The sequence below is a fragment of the Sturnus vulgaris genome, chromosome 1 (genome assembly GCF_052056855.1).
Source record: "Sturnus vulgaris isolate bStuVul1 chromosome 1, bStuVul1.hap1, whole genome shotgun sequence".
Lineage (NCBI taxonomy): Eukaryota > Metazoa > Chordata > Aves > Passeriformes > Sturnidae > Sturnus > Sturnus vulgaris.
The window spans coordinates 38,183,731-38,205,222 of NC_142243.1; the positions used below are offsets into that span (position 1 = coordinate 38,183,731).

The following is a 21,492-nucleotide window of genomic DNA, read 5'->3' on the forward strand; positions in this document are numbered from 1 at the left end:
TTCAGTACTGGCTGATATCACCCTTGCTGTAATGTCAACTGAGCAAGGTTTAAAAGCTGACAGTCTTATGCATAAAAATAACCCAACTACAAGTACCCTCCAGTCCAGTCTCCTCTCTAGGTTTTTCTCGTTGTATGGAGAGTTGCCCTTCCAAGTTTGCATGCTTTTTAAATGCAAACCTCTAGCTCACATCAAGGCCTGAATTCCTCTAAAGTATCTGGATTTTCAATTCTTATGGGAAATGACACCTTGGTAGAAGTGAGAAACCTAAGAACCACTTGGAATTTTAAGCTAAATCTTCAGGTACTTATTCTAATCTTGTTTAATCAATTTAAAATTTACAAAGGTGCTTACTTTTTTGTTTGATTTTGGGTTTTTTTGGGCAGATTTTACATCTATGGTCAGCTTTGATCTTAATGGAATATATTCTACTTATTGATTTGACTGCAAGTATAGAAGTGTCAGTATTCAAAGTGTCACAGGAGGACTTTAAATTTAGATCCCTACAAGAGCAAAAGGGAAAATTCCTTGCCTCTTATGATTCTGTAATTTATCTGGTGTGATATCAGCTTGGTCAGATAGTTCTGCTCTGTGAAAAATAGTTCAAGTTGATTTCATGGCTCAGGAAAACCTAGGAAAAAAGTCATACATTTAAAGTAATATCTTCAACTGCATAATTACAATGAAAATGGAATGTGAAGCTTTATTGCTCATTAGGTGGATCGGTCTTTGTTAATTATCTTGTACACATGCAGAGGAAAAGACCTGACATGTACGTAGGGCACAACCCAGGTTTTATTTTTGGATTTCCCACCAGATTTGATTATCAAAAATGTAAGCTGGAGATGGGGTAGATTCAGTTTCTGTATTAGATGTTCTGGCTGAAGATTTTGGATTTGATCACTCTCTAAGCAAACCTTGTTTGTAGACATTAACCTAAGAAATATTGCTGAAAATACTTTCAATATTTCAGTCTGCAATGGGAGGCTTAACTACCTCCTCAAAAATTTATACAGTATCTGTGATCATCTAATGGAAAAAAAATCTTTCCTCATTCTCATGTGTCCCAGATATCATGCACTTTATTAGTTCAGAGTTCAGACTGCAAAAAGAAAGCTATGCTCCATATATAAATTGTATAGTAGTACAGTAGTTTAAAATCATCCTTGAACCAGCGTGTTGACAGACACACTTGATACACAATAACAGCATGTGGATGACAGAGCACAAGCAGTGGCCTGTTGTTAAGTTTAGCACCTTGTTTGGGACACTTCACCAATCTCAGTTTCTACAAGTTGCTAACCTGAAAGCAGTAATAAAGCAGTAATCTGTAGAATGCACTTAGAAATATTTTTTATTTCTGTTCCTCAAAAAAAAAAGAAACCCTCACCTACCAGCAGCCAACATTTTAAAGCCTGTCAGATGCTAATAGCTAGCTGTCTAATAGGGATTTTCTGCTATTGTAGTACTGGCTGTGGCTTATAACCTGTAGAAATTAGGTATTTCTGCCTAGTGTTTGGCATTTTTCCAAGAGAAAGTCTGCAACACGTATAGTTCTCTTGCCAGTCCCACTTAGATCTGTTTGAGGTGGCTGCCCCATCCCCTGGAGTGGATTGCATGTTGCAGCTGTTCTATGCCCATGATGAGAATGTCCTTTAGGTACTCCATGAAGTGTTTGGCTCAGGGTATTACTGTATTAAACTACCAGTAAACTGCAGACCAGGTGGAAGTCAACTGGCACTCTGTAGGAATACTTTCTGGAGAAAATTGTTATAAATGTTATAGTTCAAATCAGGTTGAAAGATGTTTGTTAAAAAATATATTCTTTTTCAAACTGGCTGAAATTGTTCAAATTGCTGACAATATTCGTTTTCCAATTAAGCTGGAGAAAAAAGAAAAAAAGAACAGAAAGGAAACAGGAGAATTTTTGCTCAAGAAAGCACCCATGAAACTATAACAAAGAAAATGTATTTGTAGAAAAGGAACTGAAATATATGTATATTTAATAATGCTCTTTAGTTATCCTGATAGGTTACTGAGCCCCTCTTTCAAGCTTAAATATCTACATAATACACAGGATAGGACATAACAATACCAGTTCATTTGAGTATTCTAAACAGTATCTTAAAAATTGTAAAAAAGTGTTGTGAATTTTACATTAATCTCATTCTGCTGCTTTAATATCCGTCTTATAAATAAGATATTTGAACTTCTATAGGAATTGCTATTACTTTTCAATTCTCCATACAATATGTTCCTCTGCATATAAAGCACATATAAATTAGTTTAAATGTTAAAATACCTTCTCATGAGTTTCATTAACTTGCATAATTATGCAGACAAGATACCACAGTAGATGCTGGAACTAAGGTTGACAGTGCACATCAATAATTTAAGACAAAATGCATTAGAAGGAGCCTCTAACCCCAAAACCCAAATGTTGTAAATGAGGAAATTCAGAGTTAAAATTACATTTTAAGGATATATTAACCTGTGAAACTATAAGAATATTTTAAGATAGACACCTAAATAAATATGATTATATCAAAAATTACTTTACCCACGATCATTTTAACATAATAACCTTTATCCTGAAGAATTATGAACACTCTTGAATTTCTTCATTATAAATAGCCATATTGACATCAGTGGGAGTACTCATAGTGCTTAATAATTAAGCAGCTGCATGATCCTTGGAAGAATCTTGAGAGTAAGTAATTTACTTTTAGATACATCTTCCCCATTATATAACTACAGGGATTTATGCCAAAGCGGTGCCTCCAGTGTCTGAGGTTTACACTGACCTTCTCTTTCTCCTGCCTTTAGGACAATTTGTCATGGGTTGTGCACGATGCCACAGCCTTTTGTGGGAGTAGGAGCAGAAGCAGCTTTGTGGCCCATCACAAGGCTCAGAAATAGAAGTAAGAAAAAGGACAAGATAAGGTTGCCCTTTGGAGCAGACACACAAATGTATGTTTTGCTGATATTTAAGTCAGAGTTTGAATTATAAACCTGGAAGTGAGCTCCTTTTCTAGACAGACCTCTTTAAGATTATTTTTTAAACATATGAATATATATAATTGGAACATTTAATTATTTCTGGAGTAATTACTGATCAACACATATGGATAGCTGTGATGTTTGAGAAAAACTCTAGCTGAGCTGATAAATTTGTTTTAGTAACTACAACATCAGTTGATAATAATCATGAAGAACATAAAAAGAAACCCTAGAAAATCTTGTGGCATCAGCAGAGCTGCTTTTTATTTCCCATCCCTGTAATTCGTGTTATCTTTACAAGGAACACAATTTGCCTCATTTCCCAATTTATTTTACGTTTGTTGTCCTAAAAAATGTGCTTCTGGTATCACCAGCATTTCTGTATATTTGATACATTCTAAATAACAAGGTAATGTGCTGGCACAGCAACAACAGGGAGGATCTCCTTTCCAGGGTCCAATAACAAAGATTGCAATGAAAGAAAAGACATCTGCAAGAATAAATGTGTTTTGTAAGATAGACTTACAATGAGGATAGTAGGTATAAAACCAAAGTAAATCTATTCTCTGGACAGATTTACTACTGTGAGGATTTGCTAGCATAGCCAAAGACAGTACTTCAATTGTCAGTAATTGGCCTTCCCGTGTATTCCCAGTAAAAAGACTACAATCTGGAGGAAGAAAACTGTACAAAAGAAAAGGTACCTTCTCATAGGTGAAGGCTGATTTGCTAGGAACTGCAGGGTGCTGAAAGTGTAATGTGTGAAACTTGAATTAGATTTGACTGTTCTGGTGATAAAGATGGGACTTCTTTCTCTTAGGTTAGAAATAGTTCGTGAACATACAGTTCACTTGAAATGAAGATGGAAACTCAGTATTGTCTGATGTATTTTATGTGGAAAAGCAAGAGCAGAAAGCAACTTTTGGGGAAATACTATTTCTTATTCATGCTCTGGGCATGTATATGAGATTGTAGATTTATAGACTTATTTTTCCTTTAGATGGTATCTATCCTGCTGCGCAGTTCATTGCCCACAGAAAAGTATTTCAAGGTAGAGCTTGAGCACATATTACTGGTGATGGATGAAAAGCTGATTTTCAGAGTCCAATGGCAGTTGAACTAGGCACTCCTTTTCCTAAAAATATCTGTATTCTCTAATATATAATGATATGTGACAGACCTGACCCAGATATACCTTTCCACTGGCCAGTTGTGGCCTGCAAGTAATGAATTATGTGAACTAAGAAAGCAATTTATAGCTGGCAATAACAGCAAAGAATTAGTTGAATGGCAGCAATTTATATGTACTTAGGAAGATTACATAACGTCATTAATAACTGCTGACATAACCTGTAGATAACAGAAGATGCAGTCCTTGGATAATGATGTTCAGCATGTGCCAGCATGAGGGAATGCTCTGATACAGGACTATATTGCAGGTTTGTCACTCTGTCAGGTGACACTGGAAGGTTATCTTCAGGTTATCTGAAGGAAGTGAGGTTGCCAGCTATCACTCAGCAGAATCTCTTTTCTAATGCCAAAGTCTTAAGAATTGCACATTCTGGATTGTTTTTTTCATAAATGAGGTTCATGGAAACAGCCACCATTAGGTCAACCACAGAGCACTAGGCACAGGACGTGTCCCAGTTGTGTTTGGAGTGCAGCCTGGTGACTGAGGCTGTTCATCCTGGAGCACTCAGGGACCAGCATGTGACAGTCCTCACTCAGTAACCAGAAGATGACTCTGATAGCTGGCACTTAGTTAGTGAGGTGCAGGGCAGGTGAAAAACAGCCAGGGCAGAGAAAAAAACCCAACGAAACTTTATTCAGAGCCCATGGGCATGGGAGAACGTGCAGTGACATCAAAGCCAGGAGTGCTATGTGGAGGCTGAAAGCCCTGCAGAGAAAGAGTCTGCCTCTGTCCCATGGAGGGAATGCCCTTATTCACTCCCTCCTCATAATGGTTATAATAAGGTTTCCCCTGGCATGCCTCCATGTTTCATGTAAACTGTTGTATCTTATTGGTCCTTTCCCCTTTCTACCACCCCTGCACTACTCATAGAGTAAAAGGTGCTGTTTAAATAATCGATTAAAGTAAGAACATTTCCAGTTAAAAAAAAACCAACAAACTAAAACCAAACTCTAATTTTTACTCAAATTTTACAGGGATGATCTCAGGATGAATTATAGATTAAACATAAGATAATTTTTTTCCTCTCTTACGTCCGAGTAATGGAGAAAACCAATAAAGATGTGTCAGTAACAGTAGCACATCTTCAGTAAATATGCACTAGTACTGAGCACAAAATTACCTGAGCAAGAAGAAAAGAAGAAAATGAAAGTTGAGTCTTTTTTTGTCCCATTATCTCTTTTCATCTCATCATCTTCATCTCATTATGCATCCATTCAACAGTAACAATAAACAAATAAATAAAAGTGACAGCTATTCCTGCACAATAGATCAGAACCCATTTATTATTTAGAATTTCAGTCAGTTCACTTATTTCAGTATAAATAGACTGCTGACAGAGATGATTTTCTAGTCAAAATGGCTTGTTACAAACTTCTCCACAATCCCCTCAAAACCTACAGTATCTTTGACCTCTGAAGAGTGGGAATCTACTCTAATACTTTTGGAAGATAAAGGATACACAGAAAATGTATAGTCATATATATATAATCTGTTTTATTTTTTAACTAGAAATGAATTTTTACATCATCTTATGTAGAATACTGAGGAGCTGACTAAATATTTGGAAAATCATGGGTCAGTGAGATTCAGTATCAAGGTAAGGACACAGGAAGTTTGTAACCAACTGCTGATCTCTTATGCTTTGTATATATAATTTTCTCACAGAGACATTGTCTGTGCCCCAATCCAACAAAGGCAGAATGCCTTCAGGCTACCAGAGTTGCACACTAATCCTCCCTTCACTGTTTACTCTTTGCCTGGCATGGGATAGACTAATACAGTCATTTAAGTAGCTAACCCTAATATCTCCAAAGAATAGCTGTCTGAAGCAGTCACATCAGCCCTCAGGCACAAGGGCAGAGAGCACTTGATCCAAATGGATACATCAGCCCAAGAATTTCCACAGTCAGGGTTTCTGGGAGTTGGGCAAAGAGCTATGCAGCTGTACAACAGTGACCTTAACTTCTAATTTTTCACCAAAGCCTACTTTCTGCAGCTCTTTGATGTGTGTTATGGAGAAAATATGTATAAAGCCCACTGAACTCATCAGCTCGGTCAGCCATGAGTTGTCCTCTCTAGAGGTGTACTAGCCTTTCCCAGTAACCTTCTTTTCCTCATGTGCCTGTGAATATATTCTCAGGGAAAGGACTTTATGATCCTTCTAGGGACTGAAAAGATGTTGACCAACCCATGTTTGGTTACCTTTGCCTTCCTTCTTTTCTTTCTTAAATGTAGGTGAAAACTTAGCCTGTGTCCAGGCTGTCGGTGACCTTCTTCAGTCACACAATGGTTTTTCCATGGTCTCTTTAAATATTACCTTGTTGCTGTCACTTCAACACAGCAGAGCAACCTCTGCTGACTTCTTTTCTCTCTATGAATTAGATTATATCCAGCTTCTCTAAATATTCACAAACCTATTTCTTTCCAGTTTCTGGATGCCTTTCTTTCCACATCATGTTGGTGGCTGAGAGATTTGAGAGCAAACTTTCTTTCTACAGATGAAGGCAAAAGGTCGAGTGCTTCAATCATTTCTCTACTACCTTAGTCAATGAAAAAGAAAAATTAAATTTAAGAGTCATTTGTATTTTGACCTCCATCTTCTTTCTTTTCCTCTATTCCACATCCCACTTTCTCCCAGCAACTTGATTCAGGGGCCAAACAAAAAAAAGTGTAAAAAATATTTTAAAACAGGGGGGAAAAAAAAGACAAAAAAGAAACAAAAATCTGTAATTCTCAAAGTTTGGCTGGGCTTCACATCCAGAGAAAGGATAAATGTAATTTGTCTTGGCAACCAACAATCTTTTATGTACTGTTGCTTCTTTCATAGAGTCATTTTCCATGAGGGCATTCAGTTCAAGGAGAATGCCTCTGGTTGTAGGCAAGTGATCTGAGCTGCTCCCTCAGCATTTAATTCTTTTTTCACCTGATGTAGATTGACACAACCATTGATTAAATTGGTTAAATTAAATATCTGCAAACTGCTGCTCTCTGAGATACACTCAGCTGAGGAGAATTCAGAGCACAAGTGAATTGAAATCTCAATCACAACTAGGGAAGGACTTGTAAGTAACTGGGGGAAAGGGCATATAGCTGTGAAATTATCAATCAGTTTCCTAATTTCTAACTCTTTCAATTTGTGGTCTCCTTGTCAGTCTGGGAGACTTCCATAAAGCATTTGGTTAGTGGCTTAAAATATGTAGTAATTTTTTGAGTCTATGTTGGCCAATCTGAGTCAAGCTGGTTTTCAGCTTCTTCTTCATACAAGAGAGTGCAGAGCTTCTGGAGGACAAAACTTGTCATCGACCTTCATTTTCTAACTATGACTCAGTAACAAGACTCCATCAATTTAAAATGTTTCTGAATAATGAGGAAACATTTCCCATGATGCTGCAGGAAGGATTAATAAATTTGTATTAATTTATTGGAGGATTTCATGTAATGGCCTGTCCACTTCAGGAAGCAACTGTAAAGTATGAGGAAATTTTCCCATGCAGCTGGGAATTATGTAACTCTACCTCCCCTGAACCTTCCTCTTCCAAGGAGCTGAGAGAGCCTCTTGTTCTACTTAAGCAGGACTCTTCTGTCCTTACTCCAAAGCACTCAACAATAGGTAGTGTATATGTACCTAGGAGTTACTTTTGTGGGTGATATTTCAAAAGAGCTTAAAGTGAAAAAAAAATCAGCTGGCACTTGATATCTCATTCAAGTCTTTCTATTGTCTGAGTTACCTCAGAAATATCACAAGCTGTAAGAAAAAAACACTTTCTTTGCTCTGATAATGCAAAATAATTTTTTTTGAATATACAAAAGAAAATATAATTTTACTAAGTGGTCTTTGGTTAGATAATTGTCATGTTGAGCCAGAGATGTGCAGAAATGTGCCCACAATGGCTTTAATTGCAACAGCTGTTATTGCCCCATTCTGTTTAACATCTGCTTCAGGGTAATAATTCCATTGATGCCTCTGATGTATCTGCCAGCTGTTTCTAATAAACCAGGAAAAGTTACAACCCTTTTAAGTGACAATCATTCAAGATGCTCCATAATTGCATAACTGCATAGAAGAATGAGGTTCTTTCTGAATGCGATCAACTGAATATTTTGATTATTTAAGTAGAAGACTTTTATTTCTGGATGACTGCTCAAGTGAGGGAAAAACTCAACAAAACAGAAAGAACCATTGCACACAAATTTTATCATACCCTCTGAAAGAAATCATGAGGGAAACTTAAAGAAATTTCTCTACTATAAAACCAACTAGAAATTTCAAAGAATCATAAAGTTTGTAGCTCAACTGGGCATTCATCTAGCAATTTATATTAAACTCCTGAAGGCACTTTTTCTCTTCTTCAGCCATAGAAGATGGGTTAAATGTATTGTAAAGTATAAAACCCACAAAACAATAACAAAAGGTAGGTATTCTCACTGCTTCTTTTCAGAAAAAAATCTACCTTGAAAAATATTCCGTGAAATATTCCCTCATAACCAATAATATCGGTGGTAGTCATCTATTATAGCCAATGCTTTGTTACAAAAAATGAACAATTCCAATTGCTATAGAGAAAAAGCATACTTTTTTCAGGCAAAGAAACCTATGTATTATATTTGCTTAGTCTGGCTCAGTGAGATATCTTGTTTTTCATTCTCTTTTGAGTACATTAGGGAAGAGTATAAATTCTGAATATAGTTTTGAAATATTATTTTTTGCTTTCTGTCATCTGCACATGTCCTAGATACCAGGGTTTGGCCCAATCAGTCCGTGTTTCAGGGTTTTTGTCCTATGCTTTGGGCAGATTGTATCCCAGAAACCTTAAGAAGGTATTTAGCTGCTATGTGAGTCCCAGTCAGTGACTTACCTTGTAGATCATAGGGTAGGTCCTGTCTCCAAAGAATCAAGAACATCTTAGAGAACACCACGAGCTGCACATTTTTGGCACATAGAATATCTTTCTTCAGGGGGCGGGTTCCTACATGTGCATGCCACAACACAGTTGGGGGATAACTAGTAATGCAAGTGCATCTAAGAATTTGAAAATAATCCTTTGCCTTCAAGTTGAGATGTAATCATACAGCCCTGCTCTCAGCAGCTGTATTGTGATGTGCCTGCAGCTGGATTGCTCTGCTCCACTAACGGGTTAAGTGAATCACTCTGAGTGTACTGGGTATTTGTGCTGTGGACTTTTCTGGAATGCAGAGAGAAGGCTTCTCCCTCTGTACAGTATTTTGCCCTTTATGGTAGTAACTTTTTCAAGATCACTATGGTATAGATGTCTTCCTGTGGGGCCAGAAGGTCTGGAAAATCAGCTCATGAGGGAAAAGAGGCTTTTTGCTTTGGTGATCAAGCTGTGTTTTGTAGAATACAAGCCATATGCTGAAGACAGTAGAGAAAAAGAGGGTTATGTCATCAGGTACATACTTTTTTGCACAGTGATTGAGATATCATTTGATCTAAAGATATGCAAAGAAAAATGTCCAGTGTGTCATTTTTTTCAAATCAAATTCTTTTTGGAAGATGTTTCCAACTTGGCCAAAATACTTGTTTGAAGCCTGCATGTCAAACTTCACATAAAAAGACAGTGTTGTCTTGCATGTGATATTGACCTCTGTTTCAACCTTTTCATGGTTTGTCTTGTTCTCATTTCCCAACAAACCAAAAGTAGAACAAGGTAGAAAACACACCATAATGTTGGCTGTATGCACTATCGATGTGAAGCAAGGAACAGGTTTTTTTCTGAGATATGAGTACATGAAGTACAAGAGAATGAGGCCAATGTAAAAGCAACCGAGCATGAGAACTACTTTTCTTACACATGGAGGGCTGCAACCTAACCCCATTTTATCTTAGCAATACTGTTGAGAACTGATAGTGGAAGCAACACTTTCACAGCTATAGAAGAGTCTTAGGAGAGGATGAAAAAGGAAAGGGCTCAAAAATAGCTATTTACTCACTGTGGGACAGGAGATCCTGAAACATTTATAATATAGCAAACTGAAAATGGATTGAGTCCTAACAATGCTAAGGAAATAATGTAATGTTATAAAAAAACACTGTATTTGAATGCTATGTTCTGCTGTCATTTATATCTAGACAGAAAATAAGCATATTACAGATCTGAGGCAAAAAATTATATCCAGCACTTTTTGCAATACTGAGGAACAGAAACAAACTATGTTTAATGTTGATGATACAAAACTAAATGAGGCATATTAATTTGGGCTTTCAGGAAAGCAAAACACATTTCCTTCACAAGCACAGATAATATATAGGCCACAGACTAAAAGTTTTCAGAAGGTCTGAGAAAAAGAAGTTTGACAATAGCTTAGCCAGAAAGTCCGTCTGTACCTGTTCTGTGACAGCGCATTCTCACCTAGCACCTGTCAGCTTAGAGAGTAGTGCTCAAGAAAACTGAAACACTGTTATTCTGTGTACAAAATTACCAGTGACTAAGCCTATCCAACAACAAAAATAAAAAGTCACAAATTCCCTGTTGAACTGATGAGAGTGATTTGGGCAGCGAGTTTGGGAGTGAAGGATAACAGAAATTATCTACCACACTCCTCAGAGACTTTACAGTCTGTATTCTATTGAAACTTCAATCTGAAAGGAAATATTTCACCGCATCAATTATGAAACAAGAAAAGCAAAAGAGGCATATTACATGCTAAAGCACATTGTACCAAACCAGCACTAACAGCACAACACTTGCAAGCATCTCCAGAGACAAAAAAAAATCCCAAATCCAGCACTATACATCAGTCATCTGTCACATTTGGCTACCACAGCATAACTGCCAGAGCTGGAACTAAGCTTACTCATGCTTGAGGTTTTCTACTAGTTGGGTGATTATTCTGATAAATCTAAAGAGATGAGTGACATATTTAGCCTCATCTATATTTAGCGGATATATTTAGATGACTAAGGAATATTTTAAAATGACTAGCTGATGAAAACATGTTGAGTGGTTTAGAATAGAAGAAAATCTCCGCAAATCAGAGGAGAGCAAGGCATTGGGAGAGCATACAATTCACTATGAAAAAGGTCTCCTAAATTTCCTATTTTGGAATTATGCCAGCTAGTAAAATGGTTCAACAAAAGAACATTAGAAATTTTGGAAAGATTGTAGAGATAGTAGCTTGTAACTTGATAAAAACAACATGATCTTGGAAAAGAACCTGATAACAAGAGCTCACAGAAAGCTATCAGGTTCAAGAAAAGTAAAATTCTATTTGTGGTTAGAAGTACTAGAATACACCAAATCCATCTTCTTATGAAGAATCCAGCAAATGACAGAATGAAGCCAAGTGATAAAAGCTGAAGTCACAGCTAACAAAAGACCAAAAGGCTCTTACTAGTCCATAAATGGACTATAAGATGACTCTGAGAGATGCATGGTGTGGCAAAGGGGTGAGAGAAGAAGGGTGCTTTTGTCTGCTCCTGCTGGAACATGACTTATTTGATTGAATTATTCCTAGGGAAAAGAACTTTTTGTGTGCCCTGAGAGAACACAAGGGGCAATGTGAACATATAAGTTTAAAGAGGGCAAGCCTGACTAAGAACAGCAACAAATAAACACTCCAGTGCTTGGATCCCACTTGCTTGTACGTCAGTCATTTCTCAGCAGCAGTGCCAGGCATCTCCTGATGGCATCTGGGAGGCAGATCTGCTCCAGCTTTCTCTATCAGGTCACACAGATATATAGAAGCTGCAGAATAAGAAAAAAAGTAAAACAGTTTCTACCCATGAAGTGAAACTAAATGAAAGAATCGATGTTTAAGTTAGAACTGCAAAGCTACTAGATTTGACTTATTCAATAATAATCAACTGCAGTAGATAGCATTATGCAATTATATGGAGCTATTGCAATTTCTCTAGTTCCAGGCAGGTATTTCATCTCCCCTCAGAAGCTGGAAACGTCACACCTGCTTGTGGGAATTTGCTGCACATTCTGAGTGTGAGTGTCCCTGCACACTCATCACTGGACAGAAACAGTCATTTTCCTGATTCTTTTAAAATTTGTTGGAAGTTTTGGACACAGTGATAATGTGCTTTTGAGATACATTTACTGATGGAGAATATTAGAACATGAAGTCATGGGAAGGAGGGAGGGAGGGAGGGAGGGAGGGAGGGAGGGAGGGAGGAAGGAAGGAAGGAAGGAAGGAAGGAAGGAAGGAAGGAAGGAAGGAAGGAAGGAAGGAAGGAAGGAAGGAAGGAAGGAAGGAAGGAAGGAAGGAAGGAAGGAAGGAAGGAAGGAAGGAAGGAAGGAAGGAAGGAAGGAAGGAAGGAAGGAAGGAAGGAAGGAAGGAAGGAAGGAAGGAAATGATGAAGAATTTTTTGTGTTTTCCTCTAACGAATTTTTTTCCTACATCAGCAAACTGTTATTTTCAGCAGTTCTTGGATTTCAGAACTCCAAATACAGAACAAATTTCCACACAGTATTTTTATCTTAAGTTTAAATTCAGCCCATTGTGTGTGTATGTCACTTGACTAGGTCCAATTCCTTCAGCAAGCAGATTTCCAGGGTAAGCTTCCCTGTTCATGTCCCTAGCACACTTTGCATGTGTCTTTCCTCTTGGATTGTGCTCCCCAGATCACCCCTTTATCTGGTTAGCAGTTTGTAACTAAGAGGAGTACAAAGTAGCATATGTGGATTTGCATTTCCCTGTTCATTTTAAGGCTGGCATATTTTCCATGCCCACTATCCAATAAGAACCACCTTTCAAGAGCATTGCTACTACAGGCTGCCAATCTGGGAAAATCAGTTATGGCTCTGAGCATATTAAATGAGCAGTAAGTCTTTTCTTTCGGATCCACCTTAAACACAAACATAATTTCATTTCATAAGAATGAAAAATGATAAATACATTTTACCTGTATTTCATGGTTATGTCCTGATGGTCAAGACCATCTCTAAGTCTTGAAATATACTTTGAAAGTCCCCATCACTACAGGAGTCTGGATATAAAGTCAGCATGAATATATACATGATATATATACAGCACATTGTCATCAGCCTTTCCTTAACTGCAAACAATAATAGAAACATTAAGGTCAGAAGGAGATTATCTGTTCATGGAATCAAAGGTTATCTCAAGTTAGAAGGGACCTATAATTGAAATGCATCCTCCTGAACTATTTAGAAAGATGGTGAAGAAAGAATAATATTTATTTATTTGCTGCAAGTGAAAATCTAACCAACAAGCATTAAGATCTGAAGGCTAGAAGCCTCTGTTGGGTGCACATTCCAATTCCAAATTATTATGTGCTTCATTCCTAGTGCAAGGATGTTGAAAGAAAAATACAGATCACCTCTGTCAAATCTCTCTCTGCATTCACTTTATCATATTGGCAATATTCTTCCTTACTATTGACTTTCCATTGTAATACATTACTAAAAAAAATTATGTTTTTACTTGTGAAATGAAACGTGAAACAATTAATATAAAATAACTCTCATGTTGTGGTCGTGAACACAAACAAAACAAAATAAAAATAATATAATTTATTATTATTATTATTATTTATTCTAGAATAATGGAAAATTAACAGTGATGAAAGACTTCATGAGTTTCTGTAAAGTCATAAGTAAAGTTCCTTCTTTTTTCCCAACAAACCTATTCAAATGCTCCTAAGAAAAATCTACTACCTTAGAACAGACAAGGCATCTAAATTTTTGTCAGCATGATTCTTGTACATCTAAAATTTCAAATCAGAATAAAATAATAGTCCCTGTCCCTTAAACAAGGAGAGGCATACTCACCCTTAGAGTTATGTTTTTGTTTTGGACAGGGGCTTGTCCATTGTGTGCTCAGTTCACACCCACACTAGAGCTGAAAATATGAATCCAGGATAACAATTCTAAGTACTTGATTGCAGGGAAGAAGCTGGTATTTGGAGATTTGAATAATCAGCTGTTCACCTAAATCATACTTCAAATGCAAAAAGGATTACAAGACCCAGCCTCTTCAAATGTTTACCCTTGCATGTGTTTTTCAATAAAAGCAAATGCCAGCTAAGGGTCATTCTTCTTCATAAGTCCTGCTAAGTTTGAACTCCCACTCTCATGAGGTCCTTTGATCTCCCAGGAGTTATATGCACGTACTCCAGCTGAACATTTTTGCCCAGTGACGAGTTTTGCAAAGATTTACATTATATGGTAATAATGGTGCTCATTTTTCAGCATTGCATATCACCAATGTACCATTCCACACGTCCATTAAAGCCAGTTTTATTACTGTAATGTGCAGCTGATAAGGCAAAAGTACTAGCTAAAATAGAGAAAGCTTATAGGATATCATTTTGGTGCAATCAGTGCTGTAGCAAGTCCTTGTCTGAACAGTTTTCAATGGACGCACCTGCAATGAGTGGATATCAAATGCTTTTACTGTACTTTAGAGGTTTGTTCTGCCTGCAAATTTCCTTTAGAAGTGCAGTCAGTGTTTGGTGGCCAAAATTATTACCTGGCTGCAGACTAGTCTTGCTCATCAGCATTCTGTACCATTGCCACAAGCTAAAGGAGAAAAAGACAAGGAGATGGGGGGGGGGAAAGCCCTCAAAAACTAGATACAAAAATGGGAGAAGTGATTAAAGAAGATCACTGAGGTGGAAAATAAGCTCACTGCCAAGTTGTTTAGAAACAAAATTCCACATACTCTAAAAGTAGTGCATTTAGGCAGAGCATTTGTCCTCTTGGTTCTGTGTCAGTTTCCCTTGGGACTGAACTACAATGCAGAAATTAATAATTTGGTAGGGCCGAAAAAGGAGGATGTGGTAAAATTTAGTGGAAGGTCCATATATAAACTTGTGTGGTACTGACATCAGTTGGTACTGATGTAAAAGAAGATAATGTGTCCATACAGCTGAGGGAAGGAAAAGGGTGAACAAGTACCCTGGAAAAACCCTACCACCCCACCAATCAATGAACCAAACTTGGCTTTGTACCTCTTGTTCTGTTTAAAATCGTAAGGACCATTAAAATTTGATGTTCCCACTTACTTTTTTCAACATTTATTATTTCTCAATCTCAACTCTGAGTTTTGTCCTTTGACCTGTTGGCAGCAATGTTAGCAGTCAGAAGCCTGTCTGTATTTGACAAAGAGGGTTAAAAATCCATACTTTACATTTATGTTATTATTACAACTTGGGGTTCATGTATTAATATTCTTTAAAAAATACAAAGATTACTCATTAGGCATTCAATTTAAGTTACCTAAGTTACTCCTGGAAGCTATTACATATTTCCATTGCCTAAAAGGGTCCTAAATTCTTGGTATTTTGACTTTTGGTCATCAAATACCCACAGTATTTGAAACTACTCCTGATGGAACACTGAGAAAGTAAAGGGTTCAATTTCTTTTCACATGAAAACTTTCAACCAGGCTGGTTGAACTCTGAGCAATTGTACATGAATGGGGGGCATCAACAGAAGTAGGGGAAATAGGTCACAGCCCTTTTTTTTCTGCTCCAGATACCCTGTCCACTGTGACAGAGAATTCAATAGTATGATTTCTGGATGAGAAGAAAGTAGTTCTGATTGCTTTAAGGTATACCACCCCTCCAATACTGAATGCCAGTTCTGTGCTCTGAGGGTATTTTCATCAGTATTAGCTCAGATTAAGAATTAATTTTTTGAAGCAGATCTCTTGTGTGCCCCCACTTACCATATTTTGGTTTAAATTGCAGAGCACACAAATTGTATTCCCAGAATAAAGTGAGCCAAAGATACTCAAGGAGCCCACCTAATGTCACCCAGTGGGCCAGAATGATCAGGGGAACACTCCCTTCCACCTCATCTCACACCACTGCTGTGTAAGCAAAGGCATCCGGTCAAATCCTTTTCACTGTCCAGATCTTCTACTGCTCTTGCTCATCACAAAAATGTAGATATGACCTGAAGTCCCAATTTTAAGCTATGCTGACCAATTTCTTGAAAGTGTGCTGACTCTCTAATTCTGGGCCCTCATGTGTCTGAGGGTGACAGGCCAAATTACTGAACTGAGTGTTGCCTGAAATCAGCTCTATGGACAGAAAAAGTCACAACCTAAAGCACACTACTCAGTGCCTTCAAAATATGGACCAAATCCAGGCTTAAATCTTTATCATAAAAATTATAAAATGGAAAGACAATCAATTTGTTTATGCTGGTGGAGGCTTTAGCTCCCTAAATTCCAGATTTGTCAAGAACTTCTTCCAAAATGTCTTCAGGAGACTGCACTAATTGTAGTTTCTAGAGGCAACCTTCCAAAGATATCACATTTATACTTTGCAGCAACCCAAATCAGTGTGCCACCTATGGCAACAGGCCAAATCCCATATAATCCCATTCTCTTCAGCAGTTGTTTTCTCAGAACAGATGCTTTAAGCCCACATTAGATTCCATTGAGTCAAACCATCTGTGTACTCTTTTCTAGGGTTTCTTATTTTTCTTGAACATAAATATATCTTCTCAAAAAAAAACCCAACCTTTACATCAATACAAGAATGTGTCCCAATAACATGGGATCACAATAACAGCATGTGTCAGCAAAAATGATGATTGCTCCTCTAGCATGGAGGAAGGGTGAGTAAGTTTTAATACCTCCTTGCTGCTATAAGCACATAAACAACTTCAGTAGATTCATATTTTTGTTGTTTTCAATTTTAAACTTTTCTGGTGCAATATCTCACTTTTGTAGCATAAAACCTTAATGCTACCTATCTGACAAGATGACCTGCCTCTAGTGCCTTCATAGTCTACAATGCAAAGATTCTGACAGAGAAACAGTTTTTCACTTGGTCACTCAGGATCACATCTCAGTGCTAGTTTCAGACCCTATCAACTTTGCCATGACTTCATTTTGATCAGAAAGAATATGACCAGCTATTTATATGCCTTCTCAGAAAACTAGGAGCGCCAAGATCTCTCACAAGCCAGACTCTAAACATGTTGATTAGTTCTAGTAAATTCAGTCATTGTTTGTTTCAGTATTTATTTAATTTTAGAAAGGGAGATGTGTGTTTCTAACCTCACATAACAACCCTGAGGAATGTGAGCTATTGGACACAATTTAATTTGATGCCCTTCACTTACGTTGTAAATAATTCCTACATAAATGCACTGAATAAGTACTTATAATTTCACTGACAGTCTTAAGGGGATTGTTTGATTGAGAGGGGTGGTTTTGGTTTTTTTAAAATTTCTTCTTCTTTGATACAGCTGGTGGTAAAATATTTATAATAATATTTATCACTTTGATGCTTAATGTTTCTGGCACTAATTTCTTGATCATTACCATGATGCTGGACAGATAATTCTGCCTTATCATCTCAGATGATAGAAAGCACATTAGGATTGTACAGTCCCACATAGTGAAGCTTTAACTATCCTGCCAGCTCCAAGCGTGAAAGCAGAGTGGAACTGTTTATTCATTTTACCAATTACAAATATTTATGAGCATAAGAAGGACCTAGATTCCAACTGATATAACATCTGTATGTGAGGGTTCTTTGACCAACTATGGTAATCCTTTCCAAAAGAGAAAGATGGCTACAATTAGTATAGAAATGAAGTGCTTTCCAAGGAATAGTTTTAAAGGCATTTATCAACATAAAATATGGATAGTAAAAAGATATTTATCTGACAGTGTACTGAGACATCTTCAATTTACTCGGAAAACTATTTAATCAAGAAACATAGCAAAGCCTTAGTTTCATATATCATTCATGAAATGGAAAATATCACACTATCCTCAGAGTGCAATTATCTGTTATGATTTGAAAATGGTGCTTCTTAAATCATCTTCCGTGTCACTTTTTGCTGTACACACCAGATTTTGGGAAAAGACAACCCAGATTTTAAAGTGGCTCAGGAGAGCTGATTGGCACACAGCTGAAGATAGTTTAACTAGAAGTTGCACCTAAAAAATAACCATTAATTTCAAAAATAAAACCAATTTTTTACACAATAAATATATTTTGAAGTATCTTCCTACTTATAAGGGCCTCTATAAATAATATAGAATACCTAGATTTAAAAATCATATTTTCCAACAATTGCCATTTGTTCAACAGATAGAAATCAAACCCTGAAATGGCCACCCTGAAATTTCTTGACATAGCCTTCTAAATTACTACATTTTTACATATTTCCTTTTTAGTCTACTCTTACATGGGTGTACATTTATATAAACACATACACACCACATACATGAGAATTATTTTAAATTAAATTTTTAGTGTCACAAATGAGAAGTTGAAATCTGGAAAGTATGCAGTCAGAAAATGAGTCAGAGAAGATGCCCAAGTCCTCAAAATACCTCAAGCTCTTGAGTGCTTTATTCCCCTGCCTTCTATCTGACTTCAAGTTTGAATAATTTCATTGACCTTGGGGATGTGTCTGACATTGGTCCAAGAAGTTTCATGTTTTAATGGGCTATGATGTCATGTGCAACAAAAAGCTTATGTTCAAAAAAAAGACCATCAACAGTAAAACATTGAAATCTTATGTAACTGAATATAGATTTTGCTTGTACTCAGCAATGCATATTAATATGGCAGTGAATCACTGCAGCCTGCTACTGTAAGCAATACTGTTTTAACAGGAGGCACTTAGAATAAATCTTGACAGTATATGAAAAATGTTTCCATTTTGCTTTGCTTTAAATTGCTAATCAACTGCTTTCTCTTGATTGCTGTTTCCCAGTTATTTCAAGAAATAACTGTATGTTCAAATGAAAATAAACAGAATCAATGTGCTTTTAAAGCTGTTTATGACTGTACATGAATGACACATTAGCTACACTTCACAATAGATGCATTGTAGGGCCTTTCCTTTCTAACTGAAATGTACTTTTCACAGAATAGATTACCTGCTGGGAACTGAGCAGGCTTCATATGTATGCTCACCTATGTGCAGGTGGCTTTCAATTAAAGGCATTTCATCTAATTAAAGGCAGAGTTGTGATTGACCTGGCTGACATTACATTTTCTGGGTATTGAAAATGCAACTTTTCTTGTTTTGCACATTCTGACAGTGCTCCTCTAGATGAGGCAAGGAGAGATTATGCGTCCACTCATTATCCTTTTGGTTGCTTTATCATTATGTCTATTCTTTACAGACTTAATGATATCCTGCCTTAAAATGGGATTTTAAATGTCCAAAGAAACTCAGTTCTGTACCTTGCCCCTTGCCTTTTGATGGGTCAGAAAATGAGGCATTACTCATAATGGTTGCTGAGAGAACTCAGTTCTCTGTTCTCCTGGTAACTCACAAACAAAAACCATTAATATCATGCTAAGAAACAACATGCCATGGTACTTTGGGGTGTTTAATGTAAACTACAGGTTTTTAACATTGAATTTAAGAACTTAGCAACATAATTTTTTGGTTTTGTCAGCTGAAGCTACACAAAGTTACTGTATAAGAGCTCTGTTTTATGGGTAAAGCATCTCACTAAATAGTAGAAAGAGGGAAATTGAGCAGAGGGAGATTTTTTTAATAGACTGGCTGACATAGAACATATATTTAGGGGGGACATTTATGCAGTATCATTAAAATTTATTTTCTTGAAAAATTGTTGTGGGACAAAAGTAAAAGGTTTTTATTCAGACTCTCGGTTTCTCTCCTGATCTACTCTTGCAAAAGCACCAGATATAATAAGCCCTTTACTCTGGGTGAGGAAGGTTGTGGCTAACACCTTGAGCTTGCACACCTTGTAAAGTCCAGATCCTTCACTACCAGAAACACTGATCAAGCTCTTCAGGAAGCTTGAGTCCATAGGCTGGCCTGCATTATCTGGTGACTTGTCTGCATGTCTTCCTTCCAAACATCCAATGTTTAATAACTTTTAAATAACTAAGTTGAATGCTCTGTGCATGAAAACTACCCGTCATTATGATTTTCACATAACCCAAAAAGTTGTACTGCTATGAGTTCTTAAAAATTATTAGAAAACAAAGAACATTTCCCTTATTTGCCTCTCAACTTGTTACAGCATTTATGTGCTAAAGGATATAGGTAAAGATACTCTCCACAATTAAACAAATTTCTTCCTAAGGACTTTTTATTTAACACATATTAAAACTCTATAAATATTCCATTCTCACACACTACATAGACATCTGAAATAGAAAGCCCTTATTACTTTTTGTTCACATCAGTTGATGTTTTACAAAGAGGCAGCTGTAGATTAACTAATTCCTCTAGTGGTATTCAGATGATTCAGTTTCTCATAAATGTAACTTTTTATTCTTAAGAAAATAGCCTAAAATAGTGCATTTTAAAATTACAGAATGCAATGGATTCATGTATATCAAAGATTATAGCTGAAGCATAATACATATGATGTTTAGCCAGATTTGATTTCTTGCTGTTTATCCTGGGCATGATTCAAAGTAACAGAAGTTAATGAAAAGTATCTGCAAGGTCATTAGTTGAAAGAAAAATAAAATCACCTTGCCTATAAGATACAATTCTTTGGAGATAATAAATCTTACTAAATGCTTCCTTATTCAAGTTAAACCTTCTTTAAATTGTTGTAATTAAAACAAAAGCATCAAATGCAGCATGTGTACAAATCAGGGGCCTTCTTCTTTTGACATCAACTTCTGGAATATTCAGTGATGTTTTGTGTTTTACTGTGGACTTTTCAGGGGCTGCTGCAATGGTGGAATAAGTTTTAGAAGTCCAGAAACTTCTCCATAGTATGCTCTAGGCCAAGCCATCTTCTGGTCTCTCTCTGGAACAGGAAATAATACACTGGATACATTAACAGTGACCATGATGAGGCAGGGAGGGAAGGAGAGAGCTCAGAGATCAGCCATACAGTTGCAGCATCAAAATTGTCCAAGATTCCTCCCATTTTGAGATCTCGAAGTTTCAGACTACCACTAACATTGCTGAAAGAACTGAAGCCCTTGAAACAGAAACGTCAGCTTACTAGCAATGAATATTGCCATTCATTGATCTTCATATAAATAAAAGTTCTTGAAAGAAGCAAACATAGACAATGATCCAAATTCTTAAATGCTGTACTTGCAAATCAAAATATACTAAGCTTTTTCTGTTTCCAAGAAGATATTATCTGCTCATTTTAGGAAACAACTGAAGCTGGACAGCAACCATTTAAACAAGCAATCTCTTTCTAATAAAAATTAATAATTCATCCAATTTTATGCCAAACTATATCCCAATGTTGCTGTTCCAAACTGACTTTACTTTTTGACAGATGTGCAGGACTTGGCTGCAAACAAAACCCTGACTTCTAATGTACAGATTAGTTTCTTAACTTTTAAGAGATTTTACATAGATTTGAAACATTGATAA

General features: G+C 36.7%; 1 long non-coding RNA gene across 1 annotated transcript in view; it reads left to right on the forward strand.

Moving 5' to 3' along the window:
• LOC148225163 (uncharacterized) overlaps positions 1-21,492 on the forward strand; it is a 117,998-nt gene that overhangs the window by 72,348 nt on the left and 24,158 nt on the right. The window lies entirely within an intron of this gene.